General features: G+C 42.3%; 1 protein-coding gene across 8 annotated transcripts in view; it reads left to right on the top strand.

Moving 5' to 3' along the window:
• The first annotated feature begins 5,047 nt into the window (after positions 1 to 5,047).
• The window catches only part of CNOT4 (CCR4-NOT transcription complex subunit 4), a 135,990-nt gene continuing 116,059 nt past the window's right edge, over positions 5,048 to 24,978 (top strand). For 5 of the 8 annotated variants that reach the window (XM_008258152.5, XM_008258151.5, XM_008258150.5 and 2 more), the window contains exon 1: positions 5,050 to 5,304. The gene's annotated coding sequence lies outside the window, so the exon portion shown is untranslated. Of the gene's footprint in view, positions 5,305 to 23,756; positions 23,894 to 24,978 lie in introns of those variants that run through there. The other 3 variants (XM_089328651.1, XM_002711994.6, XM_089328650.1) reach the window with 3 other exon arrangements.

Raw genomic sequence — 24,978 nt, 5'->3', positions numbered from 1 at the left:
TGTAGGACACCTGGAAGAAGTTCCTGGCTCAGCCCTGGCCGTTGAGGCTTCTTAGGGAGTGAACCAGCAGATGAAAGATCTCACTCTATCTCTTTCTTTCTGTAACTCTGACTTTTAAATAAATAAACCTTAAAAAAAAATCTGGCCAATACAAAGGTCTTAAGACTGATCTCTTCTCTTTTATATCCTAGTAGAACTATATTTGAGATTATATCCCAAGAAAATAACTTGAAAATTTTATTGATTTAAAACCTATCAATAATTTTACAAAGGTTGAAAAATCAGGAAACAATCATTGTGTTGGTTGTCCATTAACCCTCTCCTGTTGGATAATCCCCAACAACCTGGGTAAAATCAACTGTGTGCCATTTCTATGGCAGAACCCAAGCAGATGAGCATTAGTAGAGAAAAAAGCACTAAATTGGGCCCATGATTTTTAAATTCACCAATCTCAAAAGAGCAATTATTATTTCTCCAAAATCTTCTGTTTTTTTTTTAAAGCAAGTTGTCTTCTAATTTCCAGATGCTACTGTAATAGTCACCATTTTTCTTTAACCAAATGAGCAGTATTTACAAGGTCATTTAAGTGAGAAAACCTGAGTCATTCATGAAAACTCCTTCATATCCATTCATCACCAAATCCTATTCAATCTCAACAAATATATCTTCAATTTGTCACCTCTTTTTTTCTTACTGCCACAATTAAAGCCATCACATGAGTGACTGAAATATTGTCTTTTAATTAGTTGACCCATTTTCATTCTCATCTTTCTCCAATCTACAGCAGTGATTTATTTTTAAAAATGTATAAAACTAATTCATATGCATCATAATAATTCAACGCAGCAATTTATAAAGAACAGCTATGTTCTTTGTCTATCCCTTTCCAATTGTAATGCTCCCAGGTAACCAACCTCACACTAAATATGGGATGTGTATGAATCATTCCATTCTTTTTTCTATGATTATACAGAAATGTATTTTTGGATTGGTTCTTTTACTGTTTTTTGAAAGACAAATTACATTCTACACAGCATATTACATCATAATTTACTTATTATTTTTTACGTAATGATGTATCATATTATTTACCAAATTTTTTATTCTTACAGGTCAACATATAGTTTTTTCTTTGTCTATTTTGAATAATCATGCAATATTCCAAAGAATGGAAGTACTGAAATAAATAATAACTTCCCCTTTGAAGGACATTGGGCAGCACAGTCTTTTCAAAATATAAATCAGATTCCTGTTTCCTTTATAGGCTTTCTTTTTTCTCCCCATGGAAAAAGAGCTATTTTTCCTCCATGGCCTACAGTACTGTGAATGATCTGGTTTTTGCCTCTCTGATTCACCTCCTACTATTCTTCCCCTTGATCACTAAAGTCTACAATTCACCTTCTGATAAGTTTTTTTTTAAAGATTTATTTATTTGAAAGTTAGAATTAAAAAAAAAGAGAGGGAGAGACAGAGAGAAAGAGAGGGAGAGAGAGAGATCTTCCATCAGTTGGTTCACTCTCCAGATGGCTAGGAGTCAGGAGCTTCTTCCAGGTCTCCCATCTGTGTGGCAGGGGTTCAAACATTTGGGCCATCTTCCACTGCTTTTCCTAGGCCATTAGGAGGGAGCTGGATCATCTCCAGAACCAGAGCCCATATGGGATGCCAGCATTGCAGGTGGTACCTTTGCCTGCTATGCTACAATACCACCCCCACCTCCACCCCGGCTTTGTTTCAATCTCTTCTTGATCTTGAATAATTTCCATTCTTTTTAAAAAAGAGATTCATTTATTTGAAAGACAGACTGACAGAGAAAGAGGGAGAGAGATCTTCTACCCACTGATTTACTCCCCAAATGGCTGCAACAGCCAAGTCTGGATAGGCCGAAGCCAGGAGTCAGGAACTCCAGCTGGACTCAGCCCATTAACTTGCTGCACCAAACCGCAAGCCCCACGATGCCTACTCAACCTGGTATAGATCATATCCAAGGAATTTTAAAGATTTGTATTGATTTATAGGAATGATCAATCTCTGCTTTCTGTACTAGGCACTATGTTCTACGAGGACTGAGAGTCCACCGCTGACCAGTTTCGGTGACCTGCCAACACCGGGGACAATGTCTAAAGGTAAAAGTTTCTTCTTAGGGTCACATGGGTAGTAAGCTTACATCAAATTATACATGCAAACATATGTATATGAAGAAATGGTAAAATATAGTGTAGTAGAAGGAGCACTGAACTGAAAGGGTGGTAACCCTGTCACTCTTTGGTGACTTAAGAACTGTCACTTCCTGTCAGTGTCCATAAATGAATGACGCTCATTGTAGGTGTGGCATTGCCCCCTAGTGTTGGATACTCTAGGAGGTACTGCTGGCCTGGTACCTACAGGTGCAAGGTCTGCTAGACATCCTGCAAAATGCGAAACTGTTTTCCCAGCATGCATTCCTCAGGACTTTTTAAATATCTCTTGTAGATGAAAGCTGCTTATAATTATCTGAACCTTTTAGGTTCACTTCACATGTTTGGTTTAACTGCAGGGTGAACGTTCTGGGAATGCATCTATAGTGAACAATGAAGACAGGTGAGTACTGTCCATCAGAGGTGGCCAAAACACCATACTAGTGTCTGTTGGCATTTGTAGCTTCCATATGCATGGGATTTTATGTTTGAAAATGGTGTCTTAATTTTATTTTCTCAGTCATGCCTGAGCATTTATATACTGAAACGCAGATCATCTTAATATAGTTCCCTTGCATATTTTTAATAGATCAGTATTTAAAAACAAAATCATGTGTGTATGTAATTATATTATGTATGAATTTCATTTTAGGCTAATAAGAGAGACACTATGAAAATATTTTTCAAAGGACTTTTGGGTAAAATAAGATCACCACTGGATCAGGTGATGCTTATCCCTTCCAGGGGTTTTGTGTGTGTGTGTGTGTTTAGCTTATTTATCTATTTTATTTGAAAGACAGGGAGAAAGAGTGAGAGAATTCTTCCATCTGCTGGTTCATTCCCCACATGCCCACAACAGCTAGGACCAGGCCAGCCTGAAGCCATGAGCCAGGAGCTAGATCCAGGTCTCCCATGTGGGTGGCAGGGACCCAAGAACCTGAGCCATCATCTACTGTCTCCTAGAGTGCACATTAGCAGGAAGCTGGGTCAGAGGTGGAGGCAGAACTGGATCCCAGGCACTGCAGTGTGGGGAGGTGGCAGTTTAACCTGCTGTGCCATGACATCCACTCCTCTTTCAGTTCTTAAGGGTTTTTTGTTTGTTTGTTTTGACAGGCAGAGTGGACAGTGAGAGAGAGAGACAGAGAGAAAGGTCTTCCTTTGCCGTTGGTTCACCCTCCAATGGCCCCTGTGGCCAGCGCGCTGTGGCCGGCGCACCGCGCTGATCAGAAGCCAGGAGCCAGGTACTTCTCCTGGTCTCCCATGTGGGTGCAGGGCCCAAGCACTAGGGCCATCCTCCACTGCACTCCCTGGCCACAGCAGAGAGCTGGACTGGAAGAGGGGCAACCGGGACAGAATCCACCGCCCCGACAGGGACTAGAACCCGGTGTGTCGGCGCTGCAAGGTGGAGGATTAGCCTAGTGAGCCGCGGCGCAGGCCCTTAAGGTTTCTAATTTTCAATAATGGAGACGATTCTATTTCACCCTTTTCATTGCTTTATTTATATGTCACTATAAAATTGGTTATCAAGAAAAATAAACATATGGCTAAAAAATTATGGGTCACCTATACTGAATGTATAATTTTATCTAAAGACGAATCCAAATGATTTCCCAAGTTTCCTTACTAGTTAACCATTTTGGTTTTGTAATTTAAAGTTTACAGTGAAATGTGAACTTCATATTTTAAATTTACACCAAATAATCATTGTTTCTGGGTTGGAAGCCAATTTTTTTTTTTTTTTGTCCCAGTAAGATTAGGTTCATAGACCTAAAAGTGCAACGTGTTTCCCTACTCCCCTTCTTTGTTTTAAACATTTTCCTTATCAGTTACGCCCCACCACCCATTTTAAGAATGTCTTTTTTGAATGGATTGCTGCCTGTCCCTGACCGCACCCTTACCTTACACTAGAATAGCGACCCCGTTTTAACCACCGCTGTATCCCGAAAGTTTAACACGGTGCCAGACACACAGGAGGAGCTCCGTGAGTATCAGAGGCACGAACGGGCAAATACACTTCACACGCTAAAAGGACTGCTCGGAGCGCCACTTCCAGCAGAGTGCGAGGGGGCCAAGCCGAGGGACCACTTTGGGATCGCGCACTCCTGGGTGCTGGAGGGGGCTGGGGTCGCGTTCCTTCACCTCCCCCCCCCCCCCCCCCCGGGCCTGCAGCCGGTGCGCCGGGAGCACTCGGCGGTTCAGACAGGACCCCGGCCTAACGCTACCGTGCACCGAAGTCCGCACGGTGTTCTTCAGTCCAGAAACACACGGTATTCGGAGTCCATGCATCTCGCCCGTGCAACCCGCACAGGACATCCCTGCTCCGGAGCTTTCGCGCGGCGGCTGGGCTCCAGGGCGGTGCCCCCGGGACTGCGCGGAGACGGGGACACGAGTTCAGGCTCCGGGTGCGCACCCACACGAGTTCAGGCTCCGGGTGCGCACCCACACCCACGCCGGTCTCCAGTTCTCGCCCCAGGTCGAATCCCGCGCTCTGCCTGCACCTCCTCCCCGCCCCCTGGAGAGCCCTCAGTTGGGCGCGGCGGCCAAGACAGGTCCCCGGCGCCCCTCACATTGGCTAGGCTCGCCCCGAGTTTCGGTTTACCGCATTTCAGCACACGGAATCGCTAACGACAACCGCCGAACAAATGACATTGGGGCAGCACACGCCGCCTGAGGAGGAAGCAAAACACGAAGAAAGGCGTCAGTCTCACAGCCACGTGAGGTGGGCGAGCCCGTCCGCCCTCAAGGCTGAGGACTTCAACTCCCAGCTTGCCCCTGGGCGGGTACCCTCCGAGGACTACAACTCCCAGGGAGCCGCGGGAGAGGCCGCCGCAACCTCCCACTCGCCCGCCGGCCGCTCCTCCCGCCCCTCCCCCGCCCCTCCCGGCTGGATCGGCGTGCGCCTGCGCACCGGAGGCCAGAGGAGTCTTACCCAAATGTAAGATGGTGGCCCGTCTGGCTGTGGAACCCACCGAAAGCTGAGAGTCTCCCTCTCAGCCGTAAAGGTCGGACTCGCTGAAGCAATCAGGCCCGGTTCTGAAGAGTTTTCTCCCCGACACTCGTTCAGTGGTCTCTTGTGAGGACGCGGCAGCGCGCGGAGTCGTCTAAGGGAAAAGCGAGGCAAGGCAGGCGGGTGAGTCTATGCGGGGCTGGGCTTAGGGGAAACCCGGGGCTGACCGGCTACGAGAGAGCGGAGGCTTCGCTGGGACTGTGCAGGCCGCACCCCCCTTCCTCCCCACCCCCCGCCTCATCTCAGCCTCCTCCTCCTCGGCCTTCCTCCTCCTCCTCCTCTCTCTCCCTCAGCCCTCTACGCCACAGCAGTTAGCACCAGGAAAAGGGAGCGGGGCAGGAGGCAGCGCGGCGGCCAGCGCCGACTCCCCTTCGATCGTTTCTGTAATTGGGGAGGGCGAGGCGGCTGCCGCTCCCCGGCGTCTCCCCCCGCTGCGATTTTCTAGGGGCAGATCCTCGGGTCTCGGTCCTCCCTGTCTCCCCGGCCCCTTTCCCCTCCCTGTCGTCCTTTCGCGCCGGCCCCGGTCCCCCCAGCCCAGAGCCATCACTCCCACTCTGACCCGTGTCGTCGCCGCTGGCCTCTGGCTCCGCTGCTGCCACTCTGGAGTTCGCCCTCGCCCCCTGCGGCGCCTCCAGCCGGTCCCCCCGGGTCTGTCTGCCTCCGTGGGGCGGCTTCCGATGTGCAGCCCGGCTTCCGTGAACCGCATCTGTCATCCCGCAGCCGCCCCTAAGAGTCTCGCTCGTGCCGCCGCTGCTCCTTGCGACCCACCTGTTCCTCAGCCTGCTGGGGGACTGCCCGTCCCTCGCCTCTTCCGACACAGACTTCGGGCGAGAGGGCTGCCCCGGCTCGGTCCTGGAGGAGTGAAGGAAGTTGGGAAGTGACTGGAGCGAGGTAGCACACTGTGGAGCGATGGGAGTGGGGGCTGCCGGGGAAGGAGCGGCTACGTTTGGCTTTCGGCGATCTGTGTGTCGAGGACTCGCTCTGTTGTCTTTTCTTTCCCTCTCTGCACTGCTTTTTCCATGCTGAATTGCCTCTCCCCAGGACACTTAATGTGGGCTCTGATTATACCAATAAGTAGTAGCCTGAACATTGCAAAGTAAGATAAATCTGGTGTACCCCAAGGCTCGTCTGCGAACTGCACACGCAAATATAGATGCTATTCTGATGAGATGTGAGTTACGGACCCCTTCTAGGTTCAGAATTGATTATTGACCAAGTGAGTGATATTGATGTTCAGCTTCATTGAGGACATATTTTATTTATGGTTTCAGTGGAAAATTCCTCTCCAGCTAATATCAGGTTTATACAGTATTTTTGGATTTGGAAAGTTCTGTTAGACACTTCTAGGGTGATAGTTATCCCAAAACGTTATCTTCTCTTGAAAATCTATTATGTATCCCAGAAGAAAATCTAGTCTTTGTAAGCCTAAATCCCTCATATCTATCTATCTATCTATCTATCTATCTATCTATCTATCTATCTATCTATCTTTTTCCTTTAAAAAAGAAGGGGGCTGGGAAAAGTAATGACAAAGCTGTACGCCTGTGTGTATTTGGTGACAGTCCCTGTGGTTGTTGTCTGCAATAGGGAGCAGAAAACTACAAGTGAGAGGTGGCTTGCGCTGTCCATGTTTTGAAGAAAGCAAAATTGAAATATTCTGACTAATGGCATAATGGGAAGAAAGAGCCTTTCTGCAGACCCACTGTGGAAAAGAACTACCAGAAAAGCAAACAGGATTACGTAGATAAGATACATACATGTCAAGTTTAAATAAGACATTATGTTCTTAAGATATGTGTAAGAATGTTTATAGTAACAATCTCTTGCAGGAATCCATCTCTTACTTGCAAAAGTAAGAATACTTTAAATGTAAATAGAATACAGTTTCCCTTTAGTTACTTTTGCACATTACTGGCTTATTGTAATTTTTTGCAAATTTTACCTGTAAGGCTTGAATCTTAAACCTGTCATTATATTTGCTTGATTGTGATAAATGGTCTGTTTTACCCAAAGTAAGCTAAGATTAGAAAAGCTGTTTATAAAACTTCTTTTTTCCTGTCAACTATTTAAGTCCTGATTTGGGGAAACTAAATAAATCCCTACTCTTGAGAATTGGAAATAATTTGTATAACAAACCTTGTCCTAGGTTGTAATTTAAGGTTTAAAAAAATATTGCTTAAATGCAGTTTATCAGTACAAGTGTATTCACTACAGTTGCTCTTCATCTCCTCAGTAATAGCTCATGCTGGTGGAGAAGCTGTCTACTTTGAACAATCCATACACAGGTTTAGAAACCCTTGGCAGTCATACTTGGCTGGATTGTAGCAGTGTGTTCTAGGAGAGGACTGTTTGTCTGGCAGAAGGAGGAAATGATTTTAATACATCTTTTTCTTTGGTAAAGCTTTTTTACTTCACTAATTATTTTCTCAGTTTTCTCCTCTCTTACTTTTTGCTGGTAGTCATCAGATTCTTAGTTTCAGTCCTCTAAATTAAAAAAAAAATGAACTTACTTTGGATCTTCAGTCTGCCTGAAGAAGATACTTAAAGGTTTTTGACATTTGGATGGAAAGTAGGGAGCTGAGATTTTTAATATTTTTGTATAGTTTTTTAGTTGTGATGTTATGATCATTACAATTTCATACTTGCATGGTTTCTTCTGGTAATTTGAAATACTCTATGCCACAATCAACAGCCGAATTCTTCAAATGAATAGGTTATTTCTACAAGAAGAATTTTGAACATGACTTAAAGATGGATTATTACAAAATTTGTTTTCAGAAAGTTGCACAGACAAATCTTTAATTCTGTTAGGATGTGACAGTTAAAACAAACAGGGAGATAAAATTGTTTTGCAATGTCCTTCAACTTCAGTCTAAATGGAAGTACTAGTGATAGCTTTCAACTCACTATTTTGGAAAAGAAAGAGTGTTACCTGAGGACAAACTTCTAGCATCAGGGCGTTTTATTTTAAAAATGGTTTTTATGTCTTAAGAGAATGAAATGAACATCCTCCTCAGTTCAAGTCGTTTGGTTTTAGAGGTCTTCCCCTTTTCCTCCTGCCTACTCCCAGTTTTAAAATGAAGCTGCTTTCTTGATTTTAGTGATTTCTTTATGTAGCTGAAGATAACACTTATGTGACTTTTAAGCCTCAGTGTTATTGTTTTTATAGACCATCTAAGTGAGATAGAAAGTTTTAATTTGTAAAACTTCAGCCTCTGCTGAAAATTAAGTTAGCTTGCTCTCAGAGCTATAATACTGTCTTGACTTTTTGTGAAAAGTTACATGCAACTCTGTTAGTACCTAAGAAAACAGTTGGGAAATAGGTTAGAGATATTTGCTGTTCTAGAAACAGTATAACTAGAATGTACTACATACTTTTCTCAAAGGATTTCTTCATCTAAATGGATCTTGTAAATGGTTTTCATCCCACTGGAATAGTATGTAGTGGATAAGACTTGCTAACACATTCTGAGATTTTATAAATTTTATGTTCCTTCAAAGATGTTAGGAAAAATTTGCAAGTACCCATCCTTGAATAAAGTGTGACAGTTTTCTGGAGATTTAATATATATTTCTCAAAAATTGATAGTATGCAAATTATAAAGGTAGTATAATTTGTTGACTTATTTTTGCGATGTAAGGAAAGAAGTGGAACTTTTAAAATCATGTATTTAGTGGTTTTCTAAAAGAACTTATTTCAAAAATGTTTTCAATCTAGTTTCGTGGATTCTTTGTTCTAGGAGATTATATGGTAAATGTTAACTTTTTCAATGCAGTAATTTAATGGATTCTGTCACACATTTCTTATTTGAGAGGGAGAGAGGGGGGAAGAGCGAGGGAGCGAGGGAGCAAGTGAGCGCATGCTCACCTCTGCTGGTTTACTATCCAAATGGCCACAATGGCTGGGCCTGCTAGGGCCATAGCTGGGAATTCAATTGAAGTCTCCCAGGTTGGTAGTAGGAACCCGATTACTGGAGTGGTCACCGTTGCCTCTCAGTTTTCCTGCATTAACAGGAAGCTGGAATCAGGAGCCGAAGACAGAATCATCAGGTACTTTCCCATAGATCTGGGTGTCTTACCTCCAGGCTCCTGTACCCACACGTTTCTTTTTTATGTTGTGATTCTTTTATTTTTCAATCAGAAAACTGTTTATGGTAAATTTCAACACTATTTGAGATTCTAGTTGCATGTTTGTTTTTTATCAGAAGAGAGAAATTAACTTACATGCTACTAAAAAAGATGGTTAATTTTACTTGTGAGAAATACCTAACTTACAGATAGTATGTGAATGAGTTTCTTTTCGTTCTAGGAAGTTTATCTGTGAGCATAGCTTCTTTACTAAACTGTTTATACCCTGGGAGGTTGTCCTGTTTTAATTGTACCAGATGGTGGGCAAACGATATATTGCTATTTGAATAAACCTTACTATTTGTATAGGTGAATATGTCAGATATTGTCCCAACAAATATTTCTTTTTAAGTTATGTTTGCTAAAATCTTATCTCTTGAGTTTTTAAAGAAATTATAGAGTATAATTGAAGATCAGAATAATCAGAATGGCTGCAGATGTAGCCAGTTTGGGGTGGAGGGGGAAGTCAAGGTGAAAAAAGCAGTGCAAGTGGAAGAATAAAAGTGGTAGGTGCCATATTACTACTTTTGGAAGGAATTAGTAAATGATGTTTTAGTGGAAAGTAGTGTTTAAATTGTGAAAAGTAACCATGGACTGAAATATCAGAGGTGGAACATTCATTAAACCTCAACAGGTACATTATCATTAAGCCAAATATCTGGAATTTCAGTCCTTGGAATAAAGAGGAGGTGTGATTTTCTGATTACTTAAGACTTTATTGACCGATTCCCTGTTAGATTTCTTTGTATTATGAATTTCCTGAAATGACGCTAACATAGGGTTATTAAACATTGCTTGTGGCAACTTTTTCACTTTTTAAAGATTTCTTGCCTCCTGCATTTTGCTTATGATTTTTCTGATGTTTTTTATTTTCAGCAATTAATTTCAGTGGGCCATTTTGTGAATGCCATAATTGAAAATTTGTAGTATAAAATGTATTACTTTGGTGGTAAGATTAATTTGTCTTTTAATAGAAATCCCCCTCCATTTTGGTTTTATTTTTGCCTCTAACTTACTCTCATTAATTCTTAGATGAGAATTAGGATACTGCAAGTTCTGTGTCAAATGAAGTCTTTCCAGAAACTTTTTTCTTTATTCTCGATGGGGACCTACATTTTGTTGAGTGAAGCAAGTAGTTATGATGTCTTTTGGCTTTGTCATTTAAAATGAAGTAAAGACATTATTACTACTTTTTTAAAAAAAACTTTGTGTGCAAAATTGTAACAGTGCAAAAGTGGATGTGAACTGCTATGTACCAATCAGTCAGCTTCAAAGTTTATTAACTTATAGCCAGTTTAGTTTTATCTGTAACCCCACTTACTTTATCCCTCCTCCTCTTACTCTTTGTCTTGCATTATTTTGGAACAAATCTTGACCATCACATTATTTCATTTATATTATAACTCTTGATTAAAACAAAATCTGGATTTTTAAAATCGAAATTATTAAATCAGCTTTTCAAATAGTCTTAGGGTTTTTATTATTGGCGCATTTATTGAAAAGTGGCACAATCTTGTCGGAAACACTGTTAAGATAATAGAGTAGCACTTTCTAGTGCAGCATATAAATAAGAAGGAATACATAATAATACTAAGGAATACATCATCTTCAGTCCTGCGTGTTTGTTGGGAGAATCTCTAGACCAAGGTTCTAGGAGAGAGGCTTTCTGGAGAAAGTGGGACTGGAATAGAGAATATTATCTGTATAGTCAGAGCATCTCCCAAAGGAGATCATTCCATACATTCCTTACTTGGGGTTGACACGTGAGCGAACACTTGGTCTTGGGGACTAGCGTGATGTGAGGGGATGTAAGGAGTCTGATCTCTGTGGAATAGTGTTAATTTTTGGGAATGGTGGTGGGTAAGTTTGTGTAAGCGGGGTAAAACTACATTATGAAAGGTGTATTTAGTGTCATGTTAAATTCTTTCTGCTAAATAATGAGGAGTCAGAAGAGGTTGTTAGGGAACAGGAGACAACGTGATTTTTTACGAAAGATTGCTTTTTCAGTAGTGTGCAGTGTATGTTGCAATCAATAGTTTTTTTCCCCCAATTCATGTTTTTTCAATTTTTGGTGTGTTTTGTATATTTAAAAAAAAAAAAGATTTACTTTATTTGAAAGGCCAGATTATAGAGAGAGAGAGAGATAGGAAGAGAGAGAGAGAAAGAGAGGAAGACAGAGAGAGGTCCTCCATCCCCTAGTTCACTCCCCAAATGGCTGGGCCAGGCTGAAGCCAGGAGCCTCTTTTGGGTCTCCACCATGTGGGTGCAGGGGCCCAAGCACTTGGGTCATCCTTCACTGCTTTTCCCAGGTGCATTAGCAGGGAACTGGATTTGGATTGGAAGTGGAGCAACTGGGACTCCAACCGGTGCTCACATGGTATGGTGGCTAAGCTGCTATGCCACAGCTCTGGCCCCAGTAATTGAGATTTGTTTGAAAAACTAAAGACCAGGCTTAAGGTTAGGGGCCCTTCTGAGAGAGATTAGGGTGGAAATTGTATAAGAATTGAAATTAGCTGCTTCCGTCTTTCCTTCAGTTTCTTATACTCAAATGTGACCCTAGTTTGGGAGCTGAGAGGACTGAGGAAACGCGGTATATTTGTCTTTGATAGTAAGTTGCGGTTTGTTATCCAAGCCCAGGTTTTGGAAATGAAGTAATAGATGATTACTCAGATAACAGCTCAGAGAACTTCATTAGGAGACTTCCTACCAGTGTTTTTGAATTTTCTTAAAAAAAAAAGTTCAATTTATTTGAGAAGCTGAGAGACAGAGAGCTTCAATCTGCTGGTCCACACTTCAGATGCATACAACTGCTGGAGCTGGGCCAGGCTGATGCTGGGAGCTGGGAACCCTATCCAGGTTTCCCATATGGATGACAGAGACCCAGCTTGACCCGTCACCTATAGCCTTAGCAGTGGAGTACTCATTAGCAGGGAGCTGGAATCAGGAGCAGAGCTGGGCATCAAACCAGGCACTCTGATGGGATGCAGGCTTCCCATGTGACCTTGTAGATGGTAGGCACCACTTGCCCCTGCCAGTGTTTTTGAATAATTTTAGGTATTTATTCACTGGGGAATAAGAGCCTGGAAAATAAATAATATATGATAGTAAGAGATTGAACAGAAGAAAAAATTGATGCCTCATCTGTTTCCTGTGTGTTAGTTCAGAAGAGAGAATTGTAAATTACCATACCAGTAAATATTACTTGTATTTTAAAAGTTTAGTAATAGCCTGGTTAGAGCAGAAAGAATGGCAGAAAAGTCTGATAAGTGAGGCATTAAATATTACCAGATCCAAACTCCTGTAAGAATAAATGAGTTTAGATCAGCAGGCTAAAGAAAAATGTAGGGATATTATAAAATGAAAATTTATTTGTTGGCTTACTTTTTATATTATTGTTATTCTTCAAAGACAATATAAAAATGCCCATGTTTAAATATCTACGCTTGCTTTGGTTGTAACTATTTTTTTTAGTTCTGAAACCCTTAAAGATATTCTTTTATTTGTTTTGGTTTGCTGACTCTTTGATAAGCCAACTTCCTTTTTTTTTTTTTTTAAAGTTTTGTTTATTAGAAAAAGTTACAAAGAGAGGTAGAGACAGAGAGAAAGGTCTTCCATCCATTGGTTCACTCCTCAAATGGCCACAACAGCTAAAGCTGAGCCAGTCGGAAGCCAGGAGCCAGGAGCTTCTTCAGGATCTCCGACGTGGGTGCAGGGGCCCGAGGACTTGGGCCATTCTCCACTGCTTTCCCAGGCACATTAGCAGGGAGCTGGATTTGAAGTGCAGCAGCAAAGCTTGAACTGGCACCCATATGGGATGCTGGTAGTGCAGGCCAGGGCTTTATCCCACTGTGCCACAACCCCAGCCACTGAGAAGCCAACTTTATGCAGCTGTTATGTTTCTCGATAGTATGTTTTCTTTGTTTTGTGAAGGAAAATTTTACTTTAAAGCTAGAAAAAAAATTATATTTCTTTTGACTTTGTCAGTGTTACATGAATAATATTGTGTTGTACTTACTTTCTTTTTGCATCCTTCAATATTTCTGGTATTCCTCATTTACTAAATTACCATGTAGATCTCAAAGATTTTCACCACCAAGTCTGAAAATATCTCAAGCCCAATATGTTTACAACTGTAAAAATTAATTTTACTAACCATTTTCTTTCCTTTTGTTACATTCTAAGTACTTGGTAAATTTTAATAATGATAAAGATAATGAAGTCATATAGCACGTTATTGGGAAGTAGCAGGTTGAGTACCCCCTAAATAGAAAATACAAAATCTGAAACTTTCAGAGCTTTGACATGATGCCACAGTGGAAAATTCCACATCTGATTTCATGTTATGTGTGTGTTGTGGTCAAAAGGCACACTCACTAAAAATACCATGTTAAATTATCTTCAGACTTTGTGTATAAGAAGACATATATAGGAGACATAAGTGACTTTCATGTTTAGAGTTGGGTTGTATCCTCAGATATCTCATTATGTGTACCTAGATATTCCCAAAATCTGTAACAGTTCTGTTCCCAAGCATTTTGGATAAAGGAAACTTGTAATCTGTTTTAAGTTGTCATTTCTCCTATTCTTAGTGTTCCTAATACTTGTAACATAAAGAGCTATTTTTAACTTCTTTATGTAGCTGATCTTCTGTACTATTAAGTATGACCATTACAGTAAAAACTCACTGCCTTCTCTTTGGGGATTTGTTTTAATGGGGGCTTTAATGTGTTGATTTTTGATTTAAGGTTGAGTTGAGGTTCCTTGTGTATGGGAGAATATTAAAAAGGATTATGTGCCTTTCTAATTGCTCCCAGTGTTTGGGAGAGAAGTTAATATCAAATATGCAGTATTTTTTTAAAAAAAATTATTTATTTGAAAGAGTTACAGAGACAGAGAGAGAGAGAGATCTTCCATCTTCCATTCCCCAAAAGGCCACAATGGCCCACGTTTCTTCCCGTTTCCCACGCGGATGGCAGGGACCCAGACATGTGGGCCATTTTCCTCTGCTTTCCCAGGCACATTAAAAGGGTGCTGGATCAGAAGTGAAGTAGCTGGGACACGAATTGGCACCCATGTGGGATGCTGGTGCTCCATATACCAGCTTAACTTGCTGTGCCACAGCTCCGACCTGGACCTTAGTGTATGAGAGTATCTTCACTGGTAGCTACCAATCCAGTCTTGTCCCCAAGACATTTTTATCTAATCCCTTGAAGTACGCAGTCATTTCTGAGTGTCACAGAGATGCAAGAGAAAATGACTCAGTGCTCTATCCCAGATAGTTTGGGAATTTGAGACTAATTGAATTAATCTCAAATTATTAGTAGTTTACATAGTTTTCTTTGTTCATACAGTGCTTGGGAGGAAGCTGGTTTTGTGTGAATGGCTGTGGGCATCTCTGGGATAGCCAGAGGGTAGGTGTTTTATCTCCTCAGAGAAGGGAAGAGAGGCAGAAAATCAAGTGGGAAGGCTTCACATTTTAATAATGGTTCTTGTGCCTAAGGTGTTGATGGCACTGTCTCCTTTACTGCCTTTAGCTATATGCTTTAAGATTTCTTTTCTCAGACTATTATTACTAGTTAGAAAGGCGATAGTGTTTAGACTTTTCTAAATCAAACTAGTGTCCCTGTCCAGGCTTGTGCATTTTAATCTCTCTAGCTCAAACTCCGACAGATTCACGACTTCACTGCTTTGGAAGGGATGGGGGGAAATGGAAAGAGTAGTTAAGAATAATATGGTGCTCCCTTCTGCTCATATGTCAGTATTGTTTTATGGAAGAGCTTCTGCCTTTCAGTTTTTAATTTTATGCAATCAATTAAAAATAGCTCCATGAATTCTCAGTCTTTTGAAACCTTTTAAAAGGTTTTGTAGCCATGTAGGTAGGTCTAGCTGTACCTATATAGTTTAAGATATTTAGTGGAACCTAAACCTTCCTAATGGAAGTTCTTTTCTATTCTTTAAAGATTAATTTTTATTTATTTGAAAGGCAGAGTTACAGAGAGAGAGAGAGAGTGAGAGACTGCTTCCATCCACTGGTTCACTCCCCAAATGACTGCAATGGCCAGTGCTGGGCCAGTCCAAAGCTAGGAGCCAGGATCTTCATCTGGGTCTTCCATGTGGGTGCAGGGACCCAGGGACTTAGGTCAACCTCTGCTGATTTCCCAGGCATGTTAGCAGGGAGCCAGACAGGAAGAGGAGCAGCTGGGACTCAAACTGGCACCTATATGGTTACTGGCACTGCAGGAGGCTGCTTAACCTGGAACGCCATAGTACTGGCCCCAGGAATTTCTTCTAAAATCTCTTCTGTCATACTGGACCTATTCCTAGATGTGATTTTTCTTTAAAAAAAAAAAAAAGAAAGAAAAAGAAAAAAACGAAAAAAAAAACCCTCTGTTTTTTCTTTAAGGTAGATACTTTCTGTCTGCATCATATTTACATCCATTTTGATCATGATAAAAACAATGAGAGTAGGGGTCAATGCTGTAGGGTAGTGGGCTAAGCCTCCACCTGTGATGGCAGCATCCTCTATGAGTGCCGATTCCAGTCCCGGCTGCTCCTCTTTCCATCCAGCTCTCTATTATGGTTTGGGAAAGCAGTGGAAGATGGTCCAAGTGATTGGGACCCTGCGCCTATAGGAGATGGGGCAGTTGTCCACCATTCACTTCTCTTCTCTGAAACTCATCTGTTACTAGGTTGTATTGTCCATAACTCCTCATGTGTGCTGGCATCTCTTGCACTCTGGGTTACTCCTTTTTTTTTCTTGATTACTTTAGCTCCTAGCTCAGTGTCATTCTTGCTAACTCTACATCTCTTAATTCTTTGTTATTTCAATATATACCGTCTGGGTTTTCTTATACTATGGTCTTTAAGGTCCTGAAAATCTTCTTTTCAAATGATCTTGTTTTCCAACCTATTTCAGCTGCTCTGTGGTCATATCTTACATCTTGATATTACCAATAACTTGAACCCCTTCATGATTTTTATTTCATTCAACTCCCTTCTGATCACTATCTAGCTTTTCAGCTCACTGCACTTCGTACCCCAACTCAACAATCTTTTACTGTTACTGAGACCTCTAATCTGCTGATTCAATTTCCTTTCCTTTTATTTATTTATTTATTTTTTTTTTAAGATTTATTTTGTTATTTGAGAGGTAGAATTACAGACAGAGAGGAGAGGGAGAGACAGAGAAAAAGGTCTAAGATCCACTTGTTCACTCCCCAAATGGCTGCAATGGCCACGGTTGGGCCAATCCAAAGCCAGAGCCAGGAGAGTTTTCCAGGTCTCCCACGAAGGAGCAAGGGTTCAAGGACTTGGACCATCTGCTGCTTTCCTAGGCCATAGCAGAGAGATAGATTGGAAGAGAAGCAGCCGGAATAAGAACCAGCACCCATATGGGATGCCAGTGGCACAGGCGGAAGCTTAGCCTGCTATGCCACAGCACTGGCCCCTCCTTTCCCACTGTTTCTGCTCCCTTGATTTCTTTTCTTCACTCTTTACCTAAGGTTTATTTCAGGATCAGTCGTATTCTTTTTGTTTCAGGTGCCCTCAACTCCCTTGCTCCTTTCTTGCCTCTTCATACTTGTTGTCAATCCCTCAGTCCAAGTGGAATCAGTACCCTGAGCACTTCGTGCACCTGTGAAGCTGAACGTGAGGAAAATACAGTTTTGGGAAGACACCTCAGGTGACCCTTAATTTTGTCTGGCAGGCATCCTCTGCTTCCTTAGCTCAGGGGAACTTTTTTTCTGCTGAGGACCATTTGGATATTAATAACACAATTTGTGGACCATACAAAATTTATCAGTTTAAAAATTAGCTGGCTATAGATTTATTGGATTTTGAGTCCTGCCTGCAGTTGCCTTGGCAGGGCCAGAACAAATGACTTTGTGAGCCTGTATGGCCTGCGGGCTGTGCAATCCACACCCGTTTCTTGGACTGTTCAGCCTTTTAAGAGACTTAGTTGTGGGGAGCAACTCGGACTAGACTGTTACTGGAATTAAGACTTATTCTATGCATCTGCTCTCCCACAATATGGCGCTGGGAGAGGAGGAAACAGCTTCTACACAGCTGCCTCCAGTTCAACCAATAAGCAGCAGGACCTGCTCCTGATTGGAGGAGAGCAGCGTACTCAGCGTGTGGGTAGCAGAGTTGGGATTGGTGGAAGAGGACTATAAAGGAGGAGAGAGACAACATGCACCAGGAACATCTATCTGAAGGAACATCTGAGCAGCCCCCGAGAGAGCCGGCCGGCGGTGTGCCGCTCCCCCGCGGAAGTGGGGAAAGTGGCAGGGGGAACCGCCCTTCCACGGAGGTGGAAGGGTCGGTAGCCAACCCGGGAAGAACCAGCAGCAAACCCGGGGAGGGCCGAGCAGACCAAAGAACAGCGCAGGGTTTAGTGTTGTTCCTCCACGAAGAGGGGGAGCGACATAATGGTGCCGTGACTCGGATAGGAAACCTAGGCAGGGTTTAGTGTCGTTCCTCCACGAAGAGGGGGAGCGACACTTAGTATATATCCTTCCTTTCTCTTCAGTTCCCATTGCTCTTCCTCTTAGTCACTCTCAGTTGATAGACCTTCTTCGAGAAAATAGGAGCAGTCAGAAGAGCCGTTATACAGACTTTGCCATCACATCTGTATACCAACTACATCTGTACTCACCACTGCTTTTTTTCTGTTTATATGGATGAACTGTCCATGCTTCTATCTAATTGCAGTTCCTCTGATTTGTGCATTAGATCTCATTCCCTTTAATTGACTCTGGACATCGCTCTATCCACTCTTGCTTCTCTGTGCATCACCAATTCATTTCTTCTGGATCATTCCTACAACATAGAAACATGCTCTGTTTTCATCATGAGCATGCCTTTCTTGATCACTTTCTTGCTCGTCTGTTTCTATTGTGACAAAACAACCCTTCAAGCATTGTCTGAATAAACTTGTTCTAATTTCCTTCTTCTGTGCTCTTTTTATTTTTTTTTTTTAAAGTGGTAAACATGCTAGCAAAGTTTAATGAAGAGAAAAATGAAGGGAGTACACCTGACCAGGCATCTCAGTAAAGAACTGAGAGCCTGTTAAGCCTATTCCAATCAGGCTAAGATCGGTATTGTTCAGATCACCCAGTAATGACATTGTTAACCCTCATTTTCTAATTTTATCTTATGTGAAAGTCTACATTTGACAAAGTTATTTTCTCCTTTTTCTTAAATTTTTATTTATTTGAACAGTAGGCAGAGCGAGTAAACACTGTTTTCATCTGCATTGTCACTCCTCAAATGCCCACAATGGTTAAGGCTGGGTCAGGTTAAAGCCAGGAGGCTGGAACTCAATCCAGATCTCCCATGTGAGTGGCAGGAGCCCAACTACTTGAGCCATCGCCCGTTGCCTACCAGGGTGTCCATTAGTTGAAAGCTGGAATCCAAAGTGAACCCAGGACTTCTAACCCAGGCATGTTGATTTGGGACTCAGATGTCCCAAGTAGAATCTTACCTACTATACCAAATGACTGCCTCTCATCTTCATCTTTGATAAACTTACTTAACTTGCCTTTTATGATACCTCCTTCCCTTAGTTTTCTTCAAAACCCACTGGCTGCCCCTTTTTAGTTTTTCTTGTTGGATCTAACTATACCTACTCTTGATCTTTAGTTATCTTCTCTACCTATGTTCTTTCTCTTGGTGATCTCTACGAGTTTGATGATTTTGAATACTTCCTAAATGTTCATGATTTTTATTTCTGTAAATCGGATCTCTCTCCTGAACTCCAGATTTGTATATCTAGTTGGCTCTGCAGTATCTCTGCAAGTCTGTGAAATTTCTCAAACTCAGCATGTCCAAAATGGAATTTTTGCCTTTCCCTCCCAAACATGCCCTCTCAGACCTGCTCTGTTTTCATAACCTTTCTCATCTCAGTTGTTGGCAGCTTCCAGTTGCTCAGGCCAGAAATCTTGGAGTCATTTTCCTTCTCACATCCCACATTCATTGCATCATGAAGTTGTTGACTCTACCTTCAAAACATACCCAGAATTCAACCAGTTTTCATTATCTCCATAGCCACTGTCATCTCTTGCTAGGTAATTGCAGCAGCCTCTACCAGGTTTCCTGTGTGCTACCCCTCTCCTTTACAGTCTTTTATTAATACAGTTTTCAGAAATGATCCTTTGAAAACATAGATGCAAGAGATTTTACTCTACATTTGTGAAACTTCCTGAGTTGATCTTATTAGAGGTGGCTCTAGTTTCTTCTTTTTTTTTTTTAAATAAAAACCTCTTTCTCCTTCTTGTACTTTTTAAAAAATATTTATTTGAAAGTCAGAATTACACAGAGAAGTAGGGGCAGAGAAAGAGAGAGAGAAGGTCTTCCATCCTTTGATTCACTCCCCAGATGGTCCCAACGGCCAGAGCTGGGCTGATCTGAAGCCAGGAGTCAGGAGCTTCTTCCAGATCTCCCGATGTGTGCAGAGTCCCAAGGATTTGGGCCATCCTCTACTCCAGGCCATTGCAGAGAGCTGGATCGGAAGTGGAGCAGCCGGGACTCAAACTGGCGCCCATATGGGATGCTGGCACTGCAGGCAGCGGCTTTACCGCTGTGCCACAGTGCTGGCCTGGATGGGCATATCTTAATCTCTAGCTTAATGCCTACATCCTCCCCCTCCCTTGGCAAACACATTTAATGTAGGTTTTTGCGTGTGCCTGCTGTGTGGGAGTTGTCAGGCATGGTTCATGGCTCTTTTCTCCTCATTAACCTTCCCTTCTCCCACCATGCGCAAAGGAAGATACCTTTATTCCTGAGGAAATTGGGAAGGGAGAGTCTGAGTTGATGGCTATTCTGGAAAGTTGCTTTAAAGATTTATTTATTTGAAAGGCAGAGTGACAAGAGAGAGAGATCTTCCATCCTCTGGTTTACTCCCCAAATGGATGCAGCAGCCAGGGCTGGGCCTGGCTGAAGCCAGGAGCCAAGAACTCCATCTGGTTCTGCCTTGCGGGTTGCAGGGGTCCAAGTATTAGGCCAGTTTCCCCTGCTTTCCCAGGCACATTAGCAGGAAGTGGAACTGCCAGGCCTTGAACCGCACTCTAATACGGGATACAGGCATAACAAGTGTTGGCTTAACCCATTGTGTCACAATGTCGGTCAGCCCCCAGAAAATTGCTTTAAATGGAAGATTGGATTCCTTCCCATTAAAATAATTAATGTGAAAGGACGAGAGAGCAAGCGAGTGAGCACAGCATGTATGAGAGCTAACTGGTTTTTTTTTTTTTTTAAATAATTAAATAAAGATTTATTTATTTTACTTGAAAGAGTTACACAGAAAAGGCGAGGTCTTCCATCTGATGGTTCACTCCCCGATTGGCCACAATGGCCGGGGCTGCACTGATCTGAAGCCAGAAGCCAGGAGCTTCTTCTGGGTCTCCCACAGTGGTGCAGGGGCCCAAGGGCTTGGGACATCTTCTTCTCCTTTCCCAGGCCATAGCAGAGAGCTGGACTGGAAGTGGAGCAGCCAGGACTCCAACTGGTGCCCATATGGGATGCCGGCACTGCAGGCAGCAGCTTTACCCACTATGCCACAGTGCCGACCCCTAACTCGTTTGTTCTTATGCCTGCAAGGGCTAGGGCTTGGCCAGACCAAAGCTGGGAATTAGAAAGTCAACCCAGGTCTCCTGTGTGGGTGGCAGGAATCTTTTTACTCTAGCCATCATCACTTTCTCCTAGGATCTGCACTAGCAGGAAGCTGGAGTCAGGAGCTGCAGCCAGGCACTCAAATACAGGATGCAGACATCCTATGAGGCTGCTTAACTACCATGCCAGTGCCTGCCTCTGATTTTGAAGCTAAGGTAATATTGGCCTCATAAAATGAGTTGGGAAGTATGCCTTCCCCTTTTATGGAAGAGATAATGTAAAACTAGAATTCTTTAAAATTTTGATAAAATTCTTCAGTGAAGCTATACAGGCCAAGAGATTTCCTTTTGAAGAGCTTTTTAAACTATAAATTCAGGGGCCTCGAAGTTAAGGTGCTGCTTGGGATGACTGGTGAATCCCAGCTCCACTCTCGATTTCAGCTTTCTGCTAATATGTACCCTGAGAGACAGCAGTTGATGGCTCAGGCAATTGGGTCCTTGCCACCCTTGTGGGAGACCGACCTAGATAAAGTTCCCAGCTCCCAGAGTTAGCCTGTCCTGTCCAGAACTCTTGTAAGCATTTTGGGAGTGAACCAGTAGCAGATGGAAGCTAGCCCTCTGTCCATTGGTCCATCTCTCGCTCTGCCTCTCAATAAACTAAAAAGAATTTAAGTAAATACAGTGTTTATAAAAATTACTGATTCAATTTTTTAATGATTATAGGATTATTCAAATTATCAATATTCTTATATCATCCTTTAAATGTTTACAGGATCTGTAATGATTTGTTGTTTGTGTTTTTTCTCTGTCTTGCTAGAGGTTTATCAAATTTGTTGATTTTTTTCTTTTTACAAAGAACCAGCTTTTTGCTTCATTGGTTTTTCTGTATTATATTATTTGAAATTTTATTGATCTTTTCCCTTTATTATTTCTTTTCTTATGCTTGCTTTGGGTTTATTTTCTTTTTCTTTTCTTTTCTTTTCTTTTCTTTCTTTCTTTCTTTCTTTCTTTCTTTCTTTCTTTCTTTCTTTCTTTCTTTCTTTCTTTCTTTCTTTCTTTCTTTTTTTTTTTTTGACAGGCAGAGTGGCAGAGTTAGACAGTGAGAGAGACAGAGAGAAAGGTCTTCCTTCCGTTGGTTCACCCCCCCAAATGGCCATGAAGACCGGCACGCTGCGCCGATCCGAAGCCAGGAGCCAGGTGTCTCCTCCCGGTCTCCCATGAGGGTACAGGGCCCAAGGACTTGGGCCATCCTTCACTGCCCTCCCGGGCCACAGCAGAGAGCTGGACTGGAAGAGGAGCCACCGGGACAGAACCGGTCCCCCAACCAGGACTAGAACCCGGGGTGCCGGCACTGCAGGCGAAGGATTAGCCTAGTGAGCCACGGTGCCAGCCTATTTTCTTTTTCTATTTGTAGTTTCTTGATTTCTAAAATTTTTGATCTGAGACTTTTTTCTAATCTGAGCATTTTTAGTACTGTTAATTTTCCTCTCAGCTCTTCATTGCTGTATTACATAGATTTTGATATTTTCATTTTCACTCATCTATACATTTAAAAAAATCTTTGATACTTCCTCTTTGGTCCATGGATTATTCAGTGGTACGTTGTTAAATTTCCACATTTGTAGAGATTTTCCTCTTTTTCTTTTTGTGATTTGTAATTGTATTTCACTGTTATCAGAGAACATACTCTGATTTCCATTCTTAGAAATTTGGTGACATTTGTTTTTTATTATGCCTGATATATTTTGTATTATGCCCATTTTATTATATTTGAATATTTCATGTACACTTGAATGTGTTCTGCTTCTTCATTTTTACTCCCTAGTCTTTCTAGGATACCACCTCGTTCTCCCTATGCAAATCCCCCCCATTTTATTTGGTTTATGTTCCTTATTGTTGGTGTGTATTGTATTTTTGGCAATTTCTTTTTATTCTTATTTTCACCTCATGGAATTCTTTATGCTCCATGTCTCTTGACGTTTTGTATAGTTCTAAACAACATTTGGTAGTTTGTGTTCTAAAATTAGTGACCAGTTTTTTTTTTTTTTTTTTTTTGGACAGGCAGAGTGGACAGTGAGAGAGAGACAGAGAGAAAGGTCTTCCTTTTCTGTTGGTTCACCCTCCAATGGCTGCTGCGGCCGGCACGCTGTGGCCGGCGCACCGCGCTGATCCAATGGCAGGAGCCAGGTGCTTCTCCTGGTCTCCCATGGGGTGCAGGGCCCGAGGACTTGGGCCATCCTCCACTGCACTCTTGGGCCACAGCAGAGATCTGGCCTGGAAGAGGGGCAGCCGGGACAGAATCCGGCGCCCCGACCGGGACTAGAACCCGGTATGCCGGTGCCGCAAGGCGGAGGATTAGCCTATTGAGCCGCGGTACCGGCAGTGACCAGTTTATGTTGGAGTGTAATTTGTGCTTATACTAGTGGCAAATTGACCTTGCAATATTACTAGCCTGGTGGAATTATGGCAATATGTTTTTGTTATTCTTCCAGAAACCATCTCTGGATAAAACTTGTCTGACTCAGAAATTGTATGTTAAGTATATTGCTAGTAATAAGAAAATCTGTGTCCCCAAGTCATTTATTTCATGGGACCAAGATGAGTGCCTCTACAGTGGTTCTTTTTTTTTTTTTTTTAAAGATTTATTTATTTGAAAGAGTTAAACAGAAGAAGAGGCAGAGAGAGAGAGAGAGAGCGGTCTTCCGTCTAATGTATTACTCCCCAGTTGGCTGCAACGGCCAGAACTGCACTGACCCGAAGTCAGGAGCCAGGACCTTCTTCTGGGTCTCCTTACTGGGTGCAGGGGCCCAAGGACTTAGACCATCTTCATTACTTTCCTAGGTCATAGCAGAGCGCTGGATCAGAAGTGGAGCAGCTGGGACTCAAACTGGTGCCCATATGGGATGCTGGCGCTTCAGGCCAGAGCTTTAACCAAAACGCTGTGCCACAGCTCCAGTCCCTGCGGTGGTTCTAATAGTGTAAGACAACAGACACCAAATGCTTCATGGGGAAGTACTGTAAACATTCAGAAAAGGGGTAATCAGAATGTGGATGGGTTAACTTTGTCATCTTGTGGAAAGATAGTACTTGAATTTATGGAAATCGAAAAGGAGGTTGACATGAACTGGAGAACACTATCTGCAAGAGGATGGCCTACAAGGAGAGCAAGGAGGACATTCTGTGAGGCCGTGTGTTAATGTAGTTTTATTGAAGTAGAGAGAAGAGTCCAGGAAAGAATATGTACACATTTTGTGGGCTCAGGTACCAGGAAAGAATTTTAAGTCTGGAGCAGGAGGTGATAATGGTCTGCCCCTTTTATCTGGTTTCCTGGAGGCTCCATACTCAAAAAACCTCTGAGCAGATGTCCCCATTCTTTTACTACTAGTTCACCATCTTATTTTTTAATAATGAGTCTAATCATATTTTTTTAAGTTCAGCCTTTATTTGGAGAGTTGCTTTTAACGTAACACTGTGCTGGCCTGATTCCAGGCCCCTCAATCATTTTGCTTCATCAGGGTTTCTGCCTGCCAGCTCTCTCCTACCTAATCCAAAAACTCTTTGGCCAGGCCTCTGGCTGGGGAGTCAGATTTGAACATTACCCCTGACCCATTATTTAACCACCTGGTAGACAGCTTCCTGTCTGCAGAGGACGATGTGTTTGGTGTTTCAGCCTTCTGGTGTCCACATCTCGGTTTGCCAACTAAGACAGTAGCCAATCTAAAGAATTTTAATCCGTAGAGTGACTTGAATATGGCTTTAAGCATTGGCATCTGGGAGCTTGTTAAAAATGCAAAATTTCAGACCCTACTTTAGACCCACTGAATCAGAATCTTCATTTTTGAAAGGATACATAAGCAATTCATATGTATCATCAAGGTTGATAAACTGTAGATGAAAGGGAAATTAAATAGAACTGTTGTATATGTTGAATTCCAGAGAGAAACTATAGTATGGAGTCAGCATAGATTCGTTTAGGACCTGTAATAGTCATTCTGTTGAAATAGAAACCAAAGAATATATATACAAGAGAGACTCTTTAAAGCAATAAAATGAAGGGGTGGCA

Source organism: Oryctolagus cuniculus, chromosome 3 (assembly GCF_051225735.1).
Source record: "Oryctolagus cuniculus isolate XC-2025 breed Fujian yellow rabbit chromosome 3, ASM5122573v1, whole genome shotgun sequence".
NCBI lineage: Eukaryota > Metazoa > Chordata > Mammalia > Lagomorpha > Leporidae > Oryctolagus > Oryctolagus cuniculus.
Note: the sequence above shows the minus strand (reverse complement) of the source record. Positions and strands in the feature narration are given on the sequence as shown.